The sequence below is a fragment of the Cavia porcellus genome, unplaced genomic scaffold, assembly GCF_034190915.1.
Source record: "Cavia porcellus strain 051 isolate PalLab524CR breed Dunkin Hartley unplaced genomic scaffold, mCavPor4.1 scaffold_1, whole genome shotgun sequence".
In the NCBI taxonomy this organism is placed as follows: Eukaryota; Metazoa; Chordata; class Mammalia; order Rodentia; family Caviidae; genus Cavia; species Cavia porcellus.
Genome location: NW_026947484.1, coordinates 54,550,993 through 54,571,410, shown reverse-complemented (window position 1 = coordinate 54,571,410; position 20,418 = coordinate 54,550,993).

Here is a 20,418-nt window from a genome sequence, read left to right as displayed (position 1 = left end):
TCCCACCTGGGGCACAGTCACAAACGGACGAATTCATCCAAAAATCCAATTGACTCTGTCCTCAGGAGGTGCCCGCTCCCCAAATTGAGGGCATCCCCTCTCGAAGTACAAATTGACTGTGGTCCCAACAAACCCTCCAGAGTACTTACATTTAGGTGTTCAGAATTGAGTCAGGGGTCTTGCTTCCATCCCGGATGAGCCCCAAACGTAATGACTCGGACCCCAGAATAAAATCCAAGGAAACAAGAAATTAAAATTTAGGGAGCAAAGGCTTTATTTTAGGCCAGGCCTGGCGATGCAGCCTCTGGGAGCCATATGGAAGACTGCGTGCCTTACAGCTAAAGGGTTGGGTTTTTAAAGCTGAAAAGCCACAGGAATGTTGTGAACTTTGACACAGTTTGATAGCATCTGGGCTTCTTGGTATCTCTTGTAACTTCCTTGTGGTTAAACATTTCTTAAGAAATGGCACATTTTATTACAGATAGGTGGAAGGGGGTGGGATTTTTAAAGCTAAAAACTGCAAAGCTATAGACCTATTTCAGATGATATTCTTGGTACATTCTGATGTTCTCTGCAGATAAACATTTTCCTGGAACACCTTGAAGAAGCATGCAGAGGGGGGTTGGGGGGATTTACAAGCAGCTGAAACTTAAGTCTTTACTAGAAATGGAATTTTAATCTCTATTGAAATGGCATATACAGAACAGGAAGGAGGCACATTGGTTAAAGCTAGGCCACAACATGCTCTGAAGACAAATACCACACATTCACATTTAGCATAGTTGATTGCACAAAGCATAGAGTGAATAGTGACCACTAGATCATCAGAGGCTGGGGTCAGGGCGGAAGGGAGGTACAAGGACCAGGTAAGGAGTATCAGTGTAGGTAGACAGGAAGTGCTGGAGTTTTTCAGCAGGGTGAATGATTATCATTCATGGCTTACACATTTTATAAAGTAAAGAAGAGCATGAAGGTTCCCTACACAAAAAAATGATCCACTTTAAAGACATGGAAATGCTAATTTCCCTGATTTTACCATTCCACATTGCTATCATGTGTTGAATTATCACACTGTATCCCATTAATACATAAAATTAAACAATAAGATGGCGCAAGTCTGGAATCCCAGCTACTCAGGAGGCTGGGGCAGGAGAATTGCAAGTTCCAGGACAGCCTGAACAACTTAGTTACTTAGTGACTTAAAGTTTAAAAAAGAAAAAGACAGATGGGGGTTTAGGGACATAAATGAGTAGCAGAACATCCTGGTTTGAATCCTCATCACTAAAAATAATAATAAAACTAAAATGACTTTGAAGTAAAAATAAACAAATGCCTGTGACACAACAAATACCCCCCCCCTACTTTTCAGCCAAGATTATGGGGCCCCAGCTGGAGTTTGAACAAACAGAATGAGCCTGGTGAGGAGCACTGGAGAGAAAGGGTGGAGAAGGTGGTAACCCACTGTGCCCCAGTATAAAGGGCACTCAGGGCTGGCTGTTGGCTCCACACTGGAGCACTTACTTGCCTGGCATGTGTAAGGCCTTGGGCTCAATTCCTCAGCACCATGAATGAATAAATAAAACCAAGCATGAAAGGATCACCAGTTAGTACTACAAAGAATGTGGTTGATACACCAACATGCATTCACTTAGTGAGTTTCTGGTGAGACCTCTGCCACTTGCAATCACAATGAACCCAAGAGAAAATCTGCAGAGGTGTGGAACACACTCGCAAGAGAGCTGAACTGAATGTGTGCCTCTGTGTGACGGAGAGCACAGCTTCTGTCTTCAGAGTCTATGTGGCTAAGTAGCTGTCAGACACAGAAATGTTTACCAGACATGAAGGGCAGAGAAACTGCAGCTTCCTGGTAGCTCCCAGAAGTTAGGACCTTGAAGGACTTGAGCTTGCTATGCTCTTGTCCAGACTTTGCACATGATCGCGTTTTTCCCCATCCATGGTGCCTTTCTGATTTTCTGACACTGCTGGGACCTGCTTTCCAAGCCGGATCACCTCTGGTTCTCTGTGATATGTGGGCTGGGCCTTGAACACTTCTATTTCCTCTGACATTTCTGTTTCCTCCAGTGCCCCTCTCCTGCGTGTCCTGAGATAGGACATGTTCAGTGATATGAAAGGCATTGTTGAATATGTAATCAACAGCACCAACCTGCCTCAGCACACCCTGAGACCTGTGTCTCAGCTGCATGAAAACATTTATTACTGCCAGTGCTACTGGGCTGGGAGCCTCCGCATTTTCATTCATTGCTTCTCTTGGTGAAGCTGTGATGGAAAACAGACACTGATTTATGAGTTTTCTCATTTCCGCTGTCTGGTGTTTTGGACTCTAAGTGGGGCAAAATGATGATGATGATAATAATAATAATAATAATAATAATAATAATAATTCCCCAGAACCACAGCTATTGTTGAGCTTCTACATTTAAATTCTTGGAATTGAATCCAGAGTAATGGTTCAAAGGAAAACACAGCATATGGGTCGTAAGTGTCCCCGTCATTTGTTGAAACTGGAATTTAATTGGGAGATGAAAACTGATAAAGTACACAGTGAGTTGGTCTGGATTTAGGAACCGGGTTATCACCCAAATATGTGCACTGATTTCCCGGGAAGCTTCAGCTTGACAAATCAGGCTTCCAGCGCTGTGATTTCCCTGTGTGTGGCTATTAGCAGCTGGGCTACCCTTTTCCAGAGGAGAGATTTGTGTTTGTTATTGTACGCACACCTTATACCTGATATAAAATCTCTACTTTCCAACCAGCTGCACCCCTGTGTGTCCAGCACCTGAGATTGATCTCATGATTAGCTGTCACAGTCCTGGAATTTTTAATGAAATTTCAGTAAAGCCCCTGTATTTTCCAGTTGGTCTTGGTCGTTGTGTATTCATTTGTAAAGAAGAAAGTTTTATAGATATTGATGTAGACAAAGATATAGCTGTGCATGTAGATATAGATATAAATACAAATAGATATCAGTATAAATGGGCTACTGCTTTAAAAAAAAACTATATCCATTAGCAATTTATCCAAAATTTCTTTTTTTTTAACTTTAAAAGCAACACATAGAAATGGTACAGAGTTTCAGAGCAAAAAAGGAAATTAAACATCCAAAGTTTTCAAGAAGGATATATTTTAATCCTTTCCTCAAAAAATTACTAAATATCCACTAGTTTATGAGAACACCCAGAGAGGAATTTTGGGTTGGGTTTACGAGACATAATCATCATTATCTAATGAGAATTCTAATGAAATCCTTGAAGAGAAATACACTCATTCAGTTTTGAAACAGTCTTCTTGGACCAAAGTCACGTTTTTTTTTTTTTTTTTTTTCCTTTAAGCTCCTTTGAAGATGTCACTAAATACGTGTCTCAAAGAACAGTGAATTTTAGGTGGAAAATTTCTTGTTTCGCCTCCAGTACCTGCAGAGCCTACAGCCACTGGGCTACACCAGCAGTGTGCAGGCCACTATGGGGTCTGATCTGCAAGCTGTAATTAATCAGTATTTTCTGAAAACACTTTGCTGGGTGTGATTCATCAGTGCCATTCACAGGACAGACAGAGGAAAGAACATAATTAGAATTCTCCCGTTCAGCTACTGAGTCGCATTTCCAAAAGAACCATTCATGGCACTGTTCTCCATCTGCTTTGTGTTGCCCAGTCACACTGAACTAGAAAGTTACGTTATTCCCTCTCAAGATTTGGAAACTGCCTTTTGTTTGGTGGAGAGTGAGTTGGGGTGGTGATGTTACCTGCTCAAGTTGATGGACACACAATTTGCATGAAACCCTCAGCAGCTGCTCCTTGATGGATTCCTAGCCTGAGGCTCATCAGCCTTTTACTTACTCCATCAGCCATTTGCAAGCCTTGCCCTAGCACTGTAAGAGGATGCTGAGAAGCAAACTCCTCTCATACCCTGTGTGTGCTGTCCTTATATTTCTTTTGTCATGCACAAAAGCACACATTTGCTTTAGGGATCTTAGAGTTTAGAATACAACTTGTAAACAGATGATTTTAAAAGCCTGTTTGGAGGTGGTGAGGGAGAGAGAGAGAGGGAGAGAGAGAGAGAGAGAGAGAGAGAGAGAGAGAGAGAGAGAGAGACAGAGAGACAGAGACAGAGACAGAGAGACAGAGACAGAGACAGAGAGAGACAGAGAGAGAGAGACAGAGAGAGACAGAGAGACAGAGAGACAGAGGCAGAGACAGAGAGAGAAGGGACTCACCATGGTGGCTTATATGCGGAGTAAAAATGTGCTCAAAATCATTACAGCTGTTACCCTAAAGATTAGAGTAAGAAACATCAGAGTATAAAACATTTTTAACTCATTCTTCTGTGTCGTTGTGCAATCTGTTATCGTTTCCTCTGGTAGACTAGGGGGTCCTAGGAGACCAAGGACTTATTCTTAATGATAACTAATAAAACCTTGGTTTCTTGAAAAAAAAAAAAAGAAATAAATGAAGACCAGACAAGAATACATAGCATCCAGAAATTTTGTTGAGGGCATTTGAAAGACATAATTAAGTCTGGGATGTAATAAATTATCTTATAGTAATTTTGGGTAGAAATTATGGATGGTTGATAAATGTCCTATCGATTTTCATTTGTCTTTTGAGTATTAAAAATCCCTAATTTTACCCTTTGAAAAATATTGAGTTCACGGATGTGATTTTAACTCAAGAGTAACAGACTCTACAAGGGAAAACTATTTTTTTCATCGATGACAGAATGGTAATGTAAGTCCCTGACATGCTTCATGTGAGAAATCATTATAACTAGATCTACTAAAGCCAGTGCCTTGAAGGAATATTGGAGGTCAAATTAAAATATTTTAATGGAAATGTTGTAAGAGAAGATCGATATAATTAGTTTTTAAAAAATACTTTGAGCATTGATTTTTTTTTTTTTTTTTTTTGAGTTGAAAGTATTTATTTACTACAGGGGGGGAAAAGGAGTAATTAGCAGCTGATTCTTCAGGCAGAGTAAAATCTATTGTTACAGAGAATATGTTAAAATCTAAGGGAGGAGTGTTAGCTGAAATTCTTTAAACAGATTAAAAGGATCACATCTCATGTGTTACATCAAGCAACATCATCCAAGAATCCTATGCTGCTCTGGTGTTATGATTCTTTGACCTCACATTCTTCTGCTAATTTCAGTCTCAAAAGGCTGAGATTCCTCACTGGGCGCTCATGGGAGGACATATGGACCACTGTCACCATGGCTGAGGGAAACAAGTTGTTTAAACTGTAGAAAATTATTTCATTTTTTCTTATGTGGACAGCACATTTAGCAAGAATGGGGAAAGGCAGTGGAAAAACCAATAAGTGCAATCTATTTGCTATTCTACTTTTCTTTTTAAAACGTTTTATTGTATTCCTCTTTATTGAAGGAAAGAAAACATAAGTCCTGAGCTTTTCCCAGGAAACAGGTGACATAATGTGAGTGATCTATTTAATCAGAGCTCCCTGATCAGGGAAAATTAAACATTTGTGAAAGTCCCACAAATCCCACACTGGAGGATTCTGGTGGGCAGTGCAGCCAGGATGCCTTTGTAACAAGGTCCGGGTGTCTCACCACTGATAAGATTCCCGCCCTGTGGACAGAGCCTCTGTGGTTCCCTGCTGACCATAATGTAATGGGTTCAAGACCTTTGGCTCACAGATTTAGACACCTCTGAGACCTCATGACTTCTGTTTGTATATAATGCACTAACTGTTAAGATTCTTGAGAGCACGAATTCTGGAATCTCTGTTGGGGATACAAAAGTCTAGCTTTCTCTAAACAGGTCCACACTATCTCAGCAAGGTGTCCTGAGACCTTATGGTTTTTTGTTCCCTTTTCACTATTGGCTCATTTTCACCTTTAGAGGGAGGCTTTCTTTAGCTAATTTTTATATTCATTTATAGAACATAGATACTATTAAGATTTTCTTAAAATAAGAAAACAGCTTGTGTGCCAGGCTTGCAAATTAAACATGGCTGCTGCACATTCTTTGTTATTTCTCCAAGTGAGATGCACACTCTGTCTCAGCAACAGCAGAAAAGTTAGTGAACGAGTCTCTTTACTCACTGAAATCGACAGCAGGAGAGTATAATGACCTGAATAATCTGACACATCCAGACCTATGGTGCTGGCTGATTAGCCATGGCATACCCAAAACTGAGACAGATAGGAAAAGTACAAAATTTGTACTAGATTTATATAATCAAAAAGATTCAATGGCACAGAGATGGTGTGGGTGTAAAGGACCCACCCCAGGGTAGGTAGCCTGGATACAATGAAAAGGAAACAGGGAAGGACTGATGACTGGTTCTTTGAAGGAACTCTGGTCTCCTTCACCTTGAATGTCATCTCCTGGCTTCTGGTGCAGACTGCTGAGCTTCTCCCTGGAACCCTTCAGCCTTCCAGCATAGACTCTTCAGTCTTCTAGTGTAGATACTCTAGGGTTCCATTGCAGACCCTATTGGCCTACTGATACAGACTTGCACCTGACACTGCAGTGAGCTCCAGACCTTGGGCAGGACCCTTCAGTCTCTAGCTGGCAGACACCCTCTGCATATTCCCTCATCCTACTCGGTACTGACCATCAAAAGCCAACCTTGTAATTCCTTATACATTTGTAAATCTTGTGCTGTACCTCTTTCTCTAGTAACCCTGATTGATACAAACTAATCATTTCCTGTTGAATCTGGACTGGTAATAGAATTTATTACTCCATGGATCTTTGTAGATATAAACTTCTGTACTCTGAAGATAAATTATAGTAAATATTTCAACTTCTGCCTATTCATTGTGAGATATTTCTTCTTAGACCCTGAGTTTCCATAGAAGAAATATGACTGTGCATATAAGGGGAAGGAGAGAAGAGGTCAGGCTTACAAATGAAAAGAGAGAGATTTCCAGATCTTTCCCAGGGAAGCCCCAACCATATAAGTGATCATCCTGGACCCTTGGACTCTTAGATCCTGAATCTCCCAGCCTGCAGGAAAGATCGAGGAAATACGGTGTCCTCTAAGAAGAAAGGAGAGTCAAGTAGGAGTTCAAACCAATTAGGGCAAAACAACCCAATTACAGAAAAGAAGATAAAATAGCAGTAGAAAGATAAGATTACACCACAGCTAAGGACAGTACAATAGAAGGGCAGAAATTCTAGGAGATAAATAAGAATGCTATTGTCCCAGAGTCCAGAGGACACAAATTAAAGGTAATATAACCACAAGAGAATGAAGTCCCCAAATCAGCAATGTCTCCCCAAAATTCTTGACCAGCGTTTATACTCTGCTTCTGAGTATCACAGGGCAGACAGTAGCTGAAAGACAGATAGGTAAGTACATAATCTATGAAGGTAACTTAGTAAAGTGACTACTGCCATGTTTCATTGACCACTTTGACATAAAATGAAGCCATAACAGGTGGTATTATTCTTACAGTATTGATTTACTCTCATGAAAGACAAATTGGGATTTTCCTTTATCAAGGAGAAAGGAAACTCAAACCATGTAGCTAACTAAAGTTATTTGCCAAAGAAAGTAGAATCCTTTCCAAGGACAGGAGACCTGGGGTGGATTATTAAATGTGACCATGACCTAATTCTTACCCCCCTCACTTTGTCTCTAAGAAAGACACTCATGGTGTCCTCTACACCTAGAGATGGAAAATTATTTGATTAAAGAGGAAAGAACTTATCTTTGAAGCAAGAAAGGGGTTATGTTCTGTGCTAAGATGCCATAAGAAATGAAATTGGAATAAACCCTGGGTTTCCAGTGTGGTTATTTGCCATAGAGATCTTTGGCCAGAGCTAATTGACTATGGAATCTCTTGGATTGAAATCACTGGATGAATCATTAAAAATGTTTGATATATATTTTTGAACAGTTCCCAAACTGGTAAACAGAGACCTCATTAGAACTATGATATAATAAGCTCCATTCCTCATCTATTTACCCATTTCTGTTCCAAGTGTGCCACTTTTCTCTCAGCTCCACTTGTTTGACCCTTAATCTCACTATCTCTTAAAACTTTGTATTATCACAGTTTATTTGTTATTATATGTATTATATATTCAGTGTACCACTTTATATACTGAATATTATATATTCAGTAGGCAGAGCAGTACTCTGGTCCCCAAGAAGATGAACACACATCTTCACGCTATGGATGCACAAGTGGACACTTTTGACAGGTGACAGGTCCCAGCCATAGCTTTGCAACAAAAACACAACTCGAATGTGGCGTTCTTGCTGCTCGGTGGAGAAAATAAATATATTTGGGGAAGAATGGATGGGCTGGGACATTGGATAGTTTGCACTATGAACAATGGCACAACTGCTTACTTAGAAAACTGCAAGAAAACCACAAAGAAGCTATGGAAATTCGTGAATGACTTTAGAAAGATTTTCCAATATAAAGGCAATGCATTTCTATGCACTAGCTGAATAAAATATAAACTTCCCTAAAATACTATTTGTGATAGCATTAAAAAAAAAAGCTTGTGATATCTTTCTCTTCCAAGGTGCAGAGGCCTCACAGGTGGTGGCTGTCTGCTGACAGATTTCAAAGGGAGCATAGGGCAACACATTGGGAGAGGCCTTGAACACACCTGTGAATATGTTTGTCTCTGCCTCTCTTTCTTTCCTTAGAAAGCCACCAGGATTCAATCATGGGGGTCCACCCTAAGAACCTTATCTAATCCTGGTCACCTTCCATGGGTTCCACCTCTGCATGTTATATTAGGGTTAAGTTTCCACTTCTTAATTCTTCAGAAAGGGCATTGAATCTCAATGCAGGACACTTTGGGTTGATCACCTGCAAACCTTAATTCAAAACAGCACAATAAAGGGAAAAGTGCAAAGCATTCCCAAAAGACAGTTTGACAAATGAAGTATGATACCTTGTTCATGGATTACAGACTGAATATTTTAAGACATTAATTTCCCTCCAAATAATCTCTGGATTTGGAGGAACTTCCATGCAAATCATAACCATTTTAAAATTAAAATTGGCAAGCGGACTTTGAAATGTGTAGGGAAATACAAAGGAATTTTGAAGTAGAACAAATTTGGGTCCTTTGCACCCCATGATTTCAAGACTTACTATGGAGTTAGAGTGATCACAAAAGCATGGTCTAAGATAAATCTTTGCAATGTATAGGGAAGTTTAATAACTTTCCACAGCCACTTGACAGGAAAAATTCACTGAATTCTGAAAAAAGCTACACAAAATTCTATACCTACATGTAAAATAAATGAACCTGTTTCCTTAATTCATAATATATGCTGAAATTGGCTTGAAATACATTCACATATTTTGAAACTATAATATAAAGCCTTCACAAGGAATTATAAAGGAAAGGTAAATATTTTTTCAGACAGGAAATTTAAAATTTGAATCATAAAATTTAAAAAATGGACCATTAAAATTTTAAAATGTGATCTTTATAAAGTAGCATTCATAAAATAAAAATACAATAGATAGAGAAACATTTTCAAAGCACACCTCTGATAAGCTCATTAAGTCTTGCTAAAAGACAGCCCTCTTCAAGTTAGGAAAAGTTTTCAAGTAGAAACATCGCGAAGATGAGACATCGTTGCACAAATGTCTCATAAGCATAAAAATATGTGCTCAATCTTATTAGTTATTAGAAAAATGTAATTGTAGCCACAGTGAGATACTATTGCCTACCTGCTAGAGTATAGCACAGATGTTCACTTATTAGTGGTGACATAAAATGGTACAAAATAATACTGCCATGTGGGAAAGGTATTGCCATTTTTACATAAAAAAAAAAAACAAGTCTAGCATAGAACCCAGCTAATCCATTCTTAATATTTACTCAGAATGTCTTAAAGTTTATGTGGATATAAAGATATAAGCATGGGTATTCACAATAGCTTTATCAATACAAACCAAATGCTGGTCGCAATGTCACTGAACAGTGAGTGGTAGCCACACTGGGATGGGCACACTTAGTGTGGTGTAACTCAGGAGATAATTTCATATTCTCAAAGCACTGCAGGACTTGTATATTGCAAGATTCCAGGGCAAGGCGAGGACTCCCAATGTGGGACTCCATGTGAGCTCACATGGAGATAATGAATGGAATAAAGGGAGCTACCCTCATATGGAAACACGCTGTGGTGTCTGAGTACACGTATAGTAGCCCAGGCCATGCTTTTCGGATGTGGTGTGTAGTACTTTTCATTTCTGCTTTATCTTCTTTTTTCTTTGTTCTACTGCAGAGCTGGTTTTTTCCATTTACCCCACATTTTTTCAAATAAACTTTTCACACAATTATTGATCTGTCTCATCCCCTTTTTTGTTTGTGGCAAGAAGAACATGGAACACTTTTGACTGGAGAACCGTTTCTAACAGAGCTCCGTGAGATCATGTCCTCGCCCTGGATTTGAGAGTGAAGCTAACAAACTGCCTAGGAGACAGCACCGAGATAACTTTGTTTCTAGCCTTTCCGGAGGTTGCCTGGTGTGTATTTGTCAAAGCAAGTTCAACAGCGGATTTACTGTTACTATATTTTTATAATCAAGTTATACTTTCTTGGAGTTGCTTTTTCCAAAAATATTAAAAATTAACTAGGCACAAAATGTATCTTAATACTTATTTATAACATGCAAAACATTTTATTGCAAATGAATGATAGATATAAATGTAAAAAGTAAAATAAACAAGAAAAAGAAAATCTTTTTGATCTCAAAATAGATAGTAAAATTAGACTAATGCACAAGAGAAAAAGAATTGGACTATATTAAACTTAATTAAAATCAACAAAAATAACTTTTCTACTTGAAAAAACAACATCAAAATTTGCAATAATGTACAGTACACAATATACTGAGATATTTAAAATATATCTAATGATGAATTGAGGTACACAATGTGCAAAAAATCCTACAAGACAATGAAGGAAAGAAATACATTAAAATAAAAAACCCACTTCCTCAAAGAGTATATTCCAATTGCCAGTGAATTTATGAAACTTCTACCTTTTTTATGTCATAAAAATGCACAGTAAACCTATTGTGCTTACCATTATATGTCACCAGAACACCTGTAAAGAAAAAATGCAAAAACATTGAGTTTTCATAATGTGCAACCTCTGAGACGTCTGTAGTCCTGGTGCTGTGAGTTCAAAGGGCACACACAGTCTGGAAAACTGTTTGGCATTATGTACTAAATCTGAACACACATATATTCCCTATGGCCCAGCAATTTTACATCGACATATATACTTAACAGACTTTTTTAAACCAAATTGTCCTACTACTGTTCTTGAAAATACTCCATTACTGGAAATTACTCATCTGTATTGGGATAAATATTAAGATATTGGTAACATAAACTATGCATAGGGTATGGAAAAAGGAAATCAAAAGCATATAAATTGTGTGGTTATAAGTGATAATAAATAAAAAATTTCTGTAGTGTAGAGGTCAGTGTGGTGGCTGTTCTTAACCTGAGTGTTGCCTAAAGAGGTTATACTGGGGAGCTGAAAATACTGTTCTTGAAAAGCATAGTATGAGAAAGATTTCATCACTGTATAATTATAATTTGCATACTTTCTTATGTGTAAGATATTCTCTGATTGCAAGCTTATAAAAGAAAAATTAGAGGAAAATTGCAGAGTTAACATCAAAATACATTGTTCTCAGTTTTGGCAACTCAGCTCAATTCTGAAATAACAGAATAAGTTCCCACAACATACACTATAAATACACTTACAGTCTCTAATCCTGTCTCTAATGCACAAAGGCAGCCAATTCTGTCATAGCATCAAGTTAGAATTTAAGCTGTTTAAAGCTAGAACTACTCATTACAATATTTTTAATAAACTACTCTGAGTGCTCTGACTTTGAGATTAATTGGGAAAGGCTGCTCTTTGCCATCACATGAGAGGAAAAAGGAAACTAATAAAATGAACTGTTTTGAAACCAATACTTTGCTTGCACTAATATTTCATAGGGTCAAGGGAAGAAAGGGGGAAGTAGGAGCCAGGTAGGATGCCAGGTGTGTTAGTCTTCCAGTGCTGCCCTATAACAATATTACAGCCTGGGTACCTTAAATAACAGATTTATGTTCTCACAGTCCACAGGCTGGGAGTCTGACACAGAGGAGTAAGCAGGGCTGATTTCTTTTGAGGTCTCTCTCCGTGGCTGGTAGAGGGTCATGTTCTCTCCCTGTCTTCATGTAGTCTGAGGGCTTGTGTCCTGGTCCCAATTTCCTCTTTTCAATTCTCTGGACAGAGCTTCAGACTTTTCTAGGTGCTGTTATGACTTCCCCGTCTCTTCCAAAATCTAGGGTATGGACAATCTGGGTCTCCTATGTCATTCTATTTACATTTCATGATTTATGATTCTGTTGCTAGGTGTGGGTGTTCCTGATTCTTAAGTAAGAGACAGAATGTAAGAACTAGGCTATTGCTTATGTCTAGTTCCTGTCATGTGTAGATTGAGAACTAGAGGACGCAGCTTCTACCCCGGAAAGTAATGTCACATACTCAGAAAAGGAGATAAAAATGACGAAAAGACAAGAAGATGACAGTGAAAACACTGACCAATCGCTCTCACAGCAGAGCTGCTGACCAGGCTTCGGAACTGCCTTAATCCTATATTTTTTTTTCTTCTTTTCTTCTTTTTCTTTCTTTCATTTTTCTTTTTCTCCTTTTGTAAGTCCTGGGGATTGAACACATACATGTTAGGGAAGCAGCCTCCCCTGAGCTACATCGCCAAACCCTTGAATTTCTTATTGATAAGATGAATATGATTCCTTCTTTGTCAACAAGTTTGGACTGAATGTTGTGTTTTTGCAGCCAAAGGAATAATAATGCAATGATGGTGCAACGTGTACTCCGAGTTCTCCCATTTTTCACTTTACAAGTAGAGATTTGGGAAGTGGAGGAAGGGAACTCTATAATTCTGATTTAGATAGGTCTGCAGAGGAGGAGCTGGGCAGATCTGGGGTGCCCTCACTGGCCTCTCTGCGTGTCTGGAGGACTCTGGATTTCTGCGCCCAGCCTGCTGGAGTTCCCTCAGGCTTCCAGGTGCAGTGAAGGAGAGAGGTGGGTTTGAGGCTTCCACATCAGCCTCCCCATTCCCGGCTTCATTTGGAGACATGCTGAGCACCCAATAGGTGGGCTGGCCCACACTACCAGCCTAGCCCAGCCTGTTTAGCTGCCGCGCCTGGCCATAGGTCTGCAGAGGAGGAGCTGGGCAGATCTGGGGTGCCCTCACTGGCCTCTCTGCATGTCTGGAGGACTCTGGATTTCTGCGCCCAGACTGCTGGAGTTCCCTCAGGCTTCCAGGTGCAGTGAAGGAGAGAGGTGGGTTTGAGGCTTCCACATCAGCCTCCCCATTCCAGGCTTCATTTGGAGACCTGCTGAGCTTTCAATAGGTGGGCTGGCCCACACTACCAGCCTAGCCCAGCCTGTTTAGCTGCCGCGCCTGGCCATAGGTCTGCAGAGGAGGAGCTGGGCAGATCTGGGGTGCCCTCACTGGCATCTCTGCATGTCTGGAGGACTCTGGATTTCTGCGCCCAGACTGCTGGAGTTCCCTCAGGCTTCCAGGTGCAGTGAAGGAGAGAGGTGGGTTTGAGGCTTCCACATCAGCCTCCCCATTCCAGGCTTCATTTGGAGACCTGCTGAGCTTCCAATAGGTGGGCTGGCCCACACTACCAGCCTAGCCCAGCCTGTTTAGCTGCCGCGCCTGGCCATAGGTCTGCAGAGGAGGAGCTGGGCAGATCTGGGGTGCCCTCACTGGCATCTCTGCATGTCTGGAGGACTCTGGATTTCTGCGCCCAGACTGCTGGAGTTCCCTCAGGCTTCCAGGTGCAGTGAAGGAGAGAGTTGGGTTTGAGGCTTCCACATCAGCCTCCCCATTCCCGGCTTCATTTGGAGACCTGCTGAGCTCCTGATAGGTGGGCTGGCCCACACTACCAGCCTAGCCCAGCCTGTTTAGCTGCCGCGCCTGGCCATAGGTCTGCAGAGGAGGAGCTGGGCAGATCTGGGGTGCCCTCACTGGCCTCTCTGCGTGTCTGGAGGACTCTGGATTTCTGCGCCCAGACTGCTGGAGTTCCCTCAGGCTTCCAGGTGCAGTGAAGGAGAGAGGTGGGTTTGAGGCTTCCACATCAGCCTCCCCATTCCAGGCTTCATTTGGAGACCTGCTGAGCTCCTGATAGGTGGGCTGGCCCACACTACCAGCCTAGCCCAGCCTGTTTAGCTGCCGCGCCTGGCCATAGGTCTGCAGAGGAGGAGCTGGGCAGATCTGGGGTGCCTTCACTGGCCTCTCTGCGTGTCTGGAGGACTCTGGATATCTGCGCCCAGTCTGCTGGAGTTCCCTCAGGCTTCCAGGTGCAGTGAAGGGGAGAGGTGGGTTTGAGGCTTCCACATCAGCCTCCCCATTCCCGGCTTCATTTGGAGACCTGCTGAGCTCCCGATAGGTGGGCTGGCCCACACTACCAGCCTAGCCCAGCCTGTTTAGCTGCCGCGCCTGGCCATAGGTCTGCAGAGGAGGAGCTGGGCAGATCTGGGGTGCCCTCACCAGCCTCTCTGCGTGTCTGGAGGACTGTGGATATCTCTGCAACCAGGGAGGGTCCACAGGTTCCTGAAGCACTGCGGCCTGTGGTGAGTACCCTAACCCGGCTGCGATTGAAGAACTGTGGAGCTTCCAAGGGGCAGGTGGGCGCACAGTGTCCCTGAGGCCCAGCTTGTCTGGAACTGCGGAGTTCTGAGCAGGCAGAGGAGGGCCACTGGTTCTGTAGGCCTAATGGCTTGGAGTAGCGCGGCGCCAGAGTCCCAGTAGCTCCAAACATAGAAGGGGATTTTCAACAGATCCTGAGGAAGCTTTCAAATAATACTTGAAACACAGAAATATAGGAAAATGACAAAATGAAAGACCAAATTACAACCTCAAACCTCCAGCCCATCTCAAGAAACCCTAGGAGCGATTTATATAGAAGAAAATATATCCCATTCACCTCATATATCGGACACAATAGCCACTGAAATTGACAAGCAACTCCAGGAAGCTTTAAAGAAATTCAAACTCGAAATAATCTCCCAGATAAAAGAAGAAATGATAAAAGAAATGAAAGAGATTCTAAATATATCTAAAGAAAACACAGATAAAAAATTGGAGGAACTAAACAAAAAGATAGAATCCCTAGACGAGCAATATAAGAAACAAACAGAATACATAATGCAGATGCACAGAGATATACAGGAAATAAAAAACTCCACTGAAAGTTGTAAAAACCGCCTTAATGAAAGTGAAGATAGAATTTCAGACCTTGAAGACAGGATTGCAGATAGTGAACAGGAAAGGAAAGATCTTTTGAAAATAACAAGGAACCAGGAAACAACAATTCAACAACTGCAAGACGATGCAAAGAAGAATAACATAAGAATGATAGGGATTAATGAAAGAGAGGGAGACAACATGAAGGATGTCAGGAGGATATTTAGAGAAGTAATAGCTGAAAATTTCCCAAGCATGAGATCAGAAACTGACATCAGGATCAGTGAAGCATATAGAACACCAAACAGTCATACCCAAAATAAAACTACACCCAGACATATAATAGTCACCATCCCAGAAATCCAACACAAGAATAGATTATTAAAAGCTGTCAGAGAGAAAAGACAAATCACTTATAAAGGAAAACCTATCAGAATCACAGCAGACTTCTCAGCACAAACGATAAAGTCAAGAAGAGCATGGAGTGAAGTATTCCAGATCCTAAAGCAAAATGATTTCCAACCAAGACTGATATATCCTGCAAAACTATCATTCAAAATAGATGGTGCAATACGATACTTCCATGACAAAGAACAGCTGAAGAACTTCATGAACACCAAACCAACCCTGCAACAAATATTGAAAGACAGTTTAGATACACAAAGGAAAAAACCACTAAGCAAAGCAAATAATTAAACAGAACCGAAAGATAAAGATGCAACAGCAGAGAGATAACATTCCTACAATTAACCAGCATTTAATAGTAATAACCATTAATGTAAATGGTCTCAATGCACCAATCAAAAGAAACAGACTAGCAGAATGGATCAAGAAACAAAATCCAACCATATGCTGTTTACAGGAAACCCATCTAACCCAGAAAGATACTCACAGACTGAAAGTCAAAGGATGGAAAACAATTCTTCATGCAGCAGGAATCCAAAAAAAGGCAGGAGTAGCCATTCTGTTTGCAGACAACGTGAACTTTAAACCAACAATGACCATAAAGGACAAAGAAGGTCACTACATACTCGTAAGGGGAAAACTCCAAGAGGAAGAGATAACTATCTTAAATATATACGCACCAAACTCCAGAGCACCAAGTTATATAAAACAATTATTAACAGAAATGAAAACTCAAATTATCAGTAACACAATTGTAACAGGAGACCTTAATACACCACTGACACCAAGGGACAGATCAACCAGACAGAAAATGAGCAAAGAAATAACAGAACTGAATCACACCTGTGAACAAATGGGTTTGATAGACATATACAGAATGTTCCACCCAACAACATCAGAATACACATTCTTCTCAGCAGTACATGGATCATTTTCTAAAATAGACCATATATTAGCTCACAGAACATATTTAAGCAAATGCAAAAGAGTTGAAATCATCCCTTGCATATTATTAGATCATAGCGCTCTGAAATTAGAAATTAATGACAAAGGATACTGCAAAAATTCCGCAAACACATGGAAACTAAATAACACACTCTTGAGTAATCAGTGGGTCACAGAAGAAATTAAAGAAAAAATTAAACAATACCTAAAAGAAAATGAAAATGCAGATACAACTTACCGGAATCTGTGGGATGCAATGAAAGCCGTTCTGAGAGGAAAATTTATTGCACTGAGTTCCCACATCAGGAAAACAGAACGAATACAAATAAATAACTTGATGCTACACCTCAAACAGCTAGAAAAAGAAGAGCAAGTCAAGCCCAAAGCCAAAAGAAGAGAGGAAATTATAAAAATCAGAGCAGAAATCAATGCAATAGAGACTAAGAAAACAATCCAAAGAATCAACGAATCAAAGAGTTGGTTCTTTGAAAGAATTAATAAAATCGATAAGCCCCTAGCCAACCTTATTAAAAAAAGGAAAGAAAAAGCTCAAATTCATGCAATAAGAAATGAAAAAGGAGAAATCACTACAGACCCAATAGAAATACAGAGGATCATCAACACCTATTTCGAAAACCTCTACTCTCAAAAGTTTGATAACACAGAAGAAATAGACAGATTCTTAGAAGCATATGAAGTACCAAAGCTAGATCAAGAGGATATAAAACTGTTGAATAACCCAATCTCTGCTAATGAAATTGAGAATGTAATTGGGTCCTTGCCCACCAAGAAGAGCCCAGGCCCAGATGGATTCACTGCAGAATTCTACAAGAAATATAAAGAAGACCTAATGCCGACACTCCTCAAACTATTCAATGAAATTGAAAGGGAAGCAATCCTTCCTAAGTCATTCCTGGAAGCAAATATTACTCTAGTACCAAAACCTGAGAAAGACCCAACTATAAAAGAGAACTATAGACCGATCTCCCTAATGAACACAGATGCAAAAATCCTCAATAAAATATTGGCAAATAGGATCCAGCAAATCATCAAGAAGATTATACACCATGACCAGGTGGGATTCATCCCAGGAATGCAAGGATGGTTCAACATACGCAAATCAATAAATGTAATCCACCATATCAATAAAGCCAAAAATAAGAATCACATGATCATCTCTATAGATGCAGAAAAAGCCTTCGATAAGGTCCAACACTTATTCATGATAAGAACTTTACAGAAAATTGGAATAAATGGTCTTTACCTCAATATAATAAAGGCCATTTATGACAAACCAACAGCCAGCATCATATTAAATGGCCAAAAATTGAAAGCCTTTACTTTAAAGTCGGGTACAAGACAAGGATGTCCTTTATCACCACTCCTATTTAATATAGTACTGGAAGTACTAGCCAGAGCAATTAGGCAAGAAAGAGAAATAAAAGGGGTAAAGATAGGAAAAGAAGAAGTTAAATTATCATTGTTTGCAGATGACATGATACTCTACATAGAAGACCCCCTAAACTCCATTGAAATACTCTTAGATACAATAAATAAATTCAGTAATGTGGCTGGATACAAAATCAATACTCAGAAATCAATAGCATTCCTATACACGAACAACAAAATTACAGAGAGGGAAATAAGAGAAACTGGACTATTCACATTAGCAAGCAAAAAAATGAAATATTTAGGAATTACTCTTACGAAAGAAGTGAATGACTTATACAGTGAAAATTATAATACACTGAAAAAGGAAATTGAAGATGATCTCAGAAAATGGAAAGACATCCCTTGCTCATGGATAGGAAGAACAAACATTGTGAAAATGGCCATTCTCCCAAAACTGTTATGCAGATTCAATGCAATCCCAATAGAAATACCATCAACATACCTTATAGATCTAGAGAAATCACTCCTAAATTTCATCTGGAACCTGAAGAGACCTAGAATAGCAAAGGCAATTCTAAGCAGCAAAGACAAAGCAGGAGGCATCACAATCCCTGACTTGAAGTTATACTACAAAGCAACAGTAGTAAAATCAACATGGTATTGGAATCAAAACAGAGCTGAAGATCAGTGGAATAGATTAGAAGATACAACCACAACTACGAACACACTCAACCACCTTATTTTTGATAAAGGAGCCAAGCAGGTTCACTGGAAGAACGACAGTCTCTTTAATAAATGGTGCTGGAAAAACTGGCTCTCCATTTGCCGAAAACTAAAGCTAGACCCATGTCTATCACCATGTACTAAATTAAAATCTAAATGGGTCAAAGATCTGAATATTAAAACAGAAACACTAAATCTATTGGAAGACAAAATAGGTAGAAACCTTGGAGACATAGGAGTAGGTAAAGAATTCATGAACAGGACTCAAACCGCCCGGGAAATACTTCCCAGAATCAATAACTGGGACCACTTCTTATTAAAAAGTTTCTGCATGTCAAAAGAAATCTCCAGCATAGTGAAAAGAAAACCCACAAACTGGGAAAAGATTTTAGTGAACTCTCTCTCAGACAAGGGCCTCTTGTCTAAAACATATAAAGAATTAAAGAAACTCAGACCTCCGAAATTCAAAGATCCAATCCAAAAATGGGCATCTGAGATGAATATGCAATTCTCAGATGAAGAAATGCAAATGGCAAATAAATACATGAAAAAATGCTCATCATCATTGGTCATTAGAGAAATGCAAATTAAAACCACACTGAGATACCATCTCACTCCTGAAAGAATGGCCAGGATCAAGAAACCCGACAACAAATGCTGGAGAGGCTGTGGGGAAAAGGAACTCTCCTGCACTGCTGGTGGGAGTGTAGACTGGTACAGCCTTTGTGGAGATCTGTCTGGAGATTTCTCAAAAAGTTGGGACTGGAAATCCCATTTATTCCAGTTATTCCACTTCTAGGCATATTCCCAGAAGAACTGAAAGCATCATACCACAGTGATATATGTGCACCTATGTTTATAGCAGCACAATTTGTAATCGCCAGATCTTGGAAACAACCCAAGTGCCCATCAACTGAGGAATGGATAAAAAAGTTATGGTATTTCTATACAATGGAGTATTATTCAGCTATAAAGAAGGATCACATTGAGATATTTATCAATAAATGGGCGCAGCTTGAGACCATACTCATAAGTGAAATAAATCAATCTTGCATGTGTGAATACCGAATAGTTTCCCTAATGTAAGTAATGATTCAAATATATAAAAATATGTGGTAATCATGATTCCCCATTAGGTGGCCTTGAAGCCTTATAAAGTTTTCACTCATTAATTAGAAAGGCTTTATTCTGGGCTTCTTGATATGAAAATATTTGAAGCTAGAGTATATGAAGTTTTACCCAAATATTTCAAGGAAAAAGACATTATGGTAACTTCTATTAAGTCAGGTTATAAGGTGGTGAAGTACTAGGTTATTGAAACCGTCATGCTGTGACCTCTATTGTTATATTGTTATGTCCTGTTTTATCTCAATCTCCCCCTTATTGTTTCAAAAAAAATTATTTAGTCATTTCTTATGTTTGTCTTAATTAAAGAAAAAATTCAAAAAAATTAGGATATATAAATAGTAACTCTTTTCGATTTCCTATTAACTTGTTTTGAAGTCCTGTAGTACTCCCCCGATCGTGTTTTGACTGATTAGACTCTGTTCCATTCTATATGATAGTATCAAGTTTGAAGACATAGGCAACTACTTTGAAGACAATAAGATTCACTAAGATACCCATTCTGGTTTGACTATTGTCTTCTTTGGAAGTCCTGTAATGTTTACAATGCCTAAGTTTTATTGGTCTTGTTCTCTA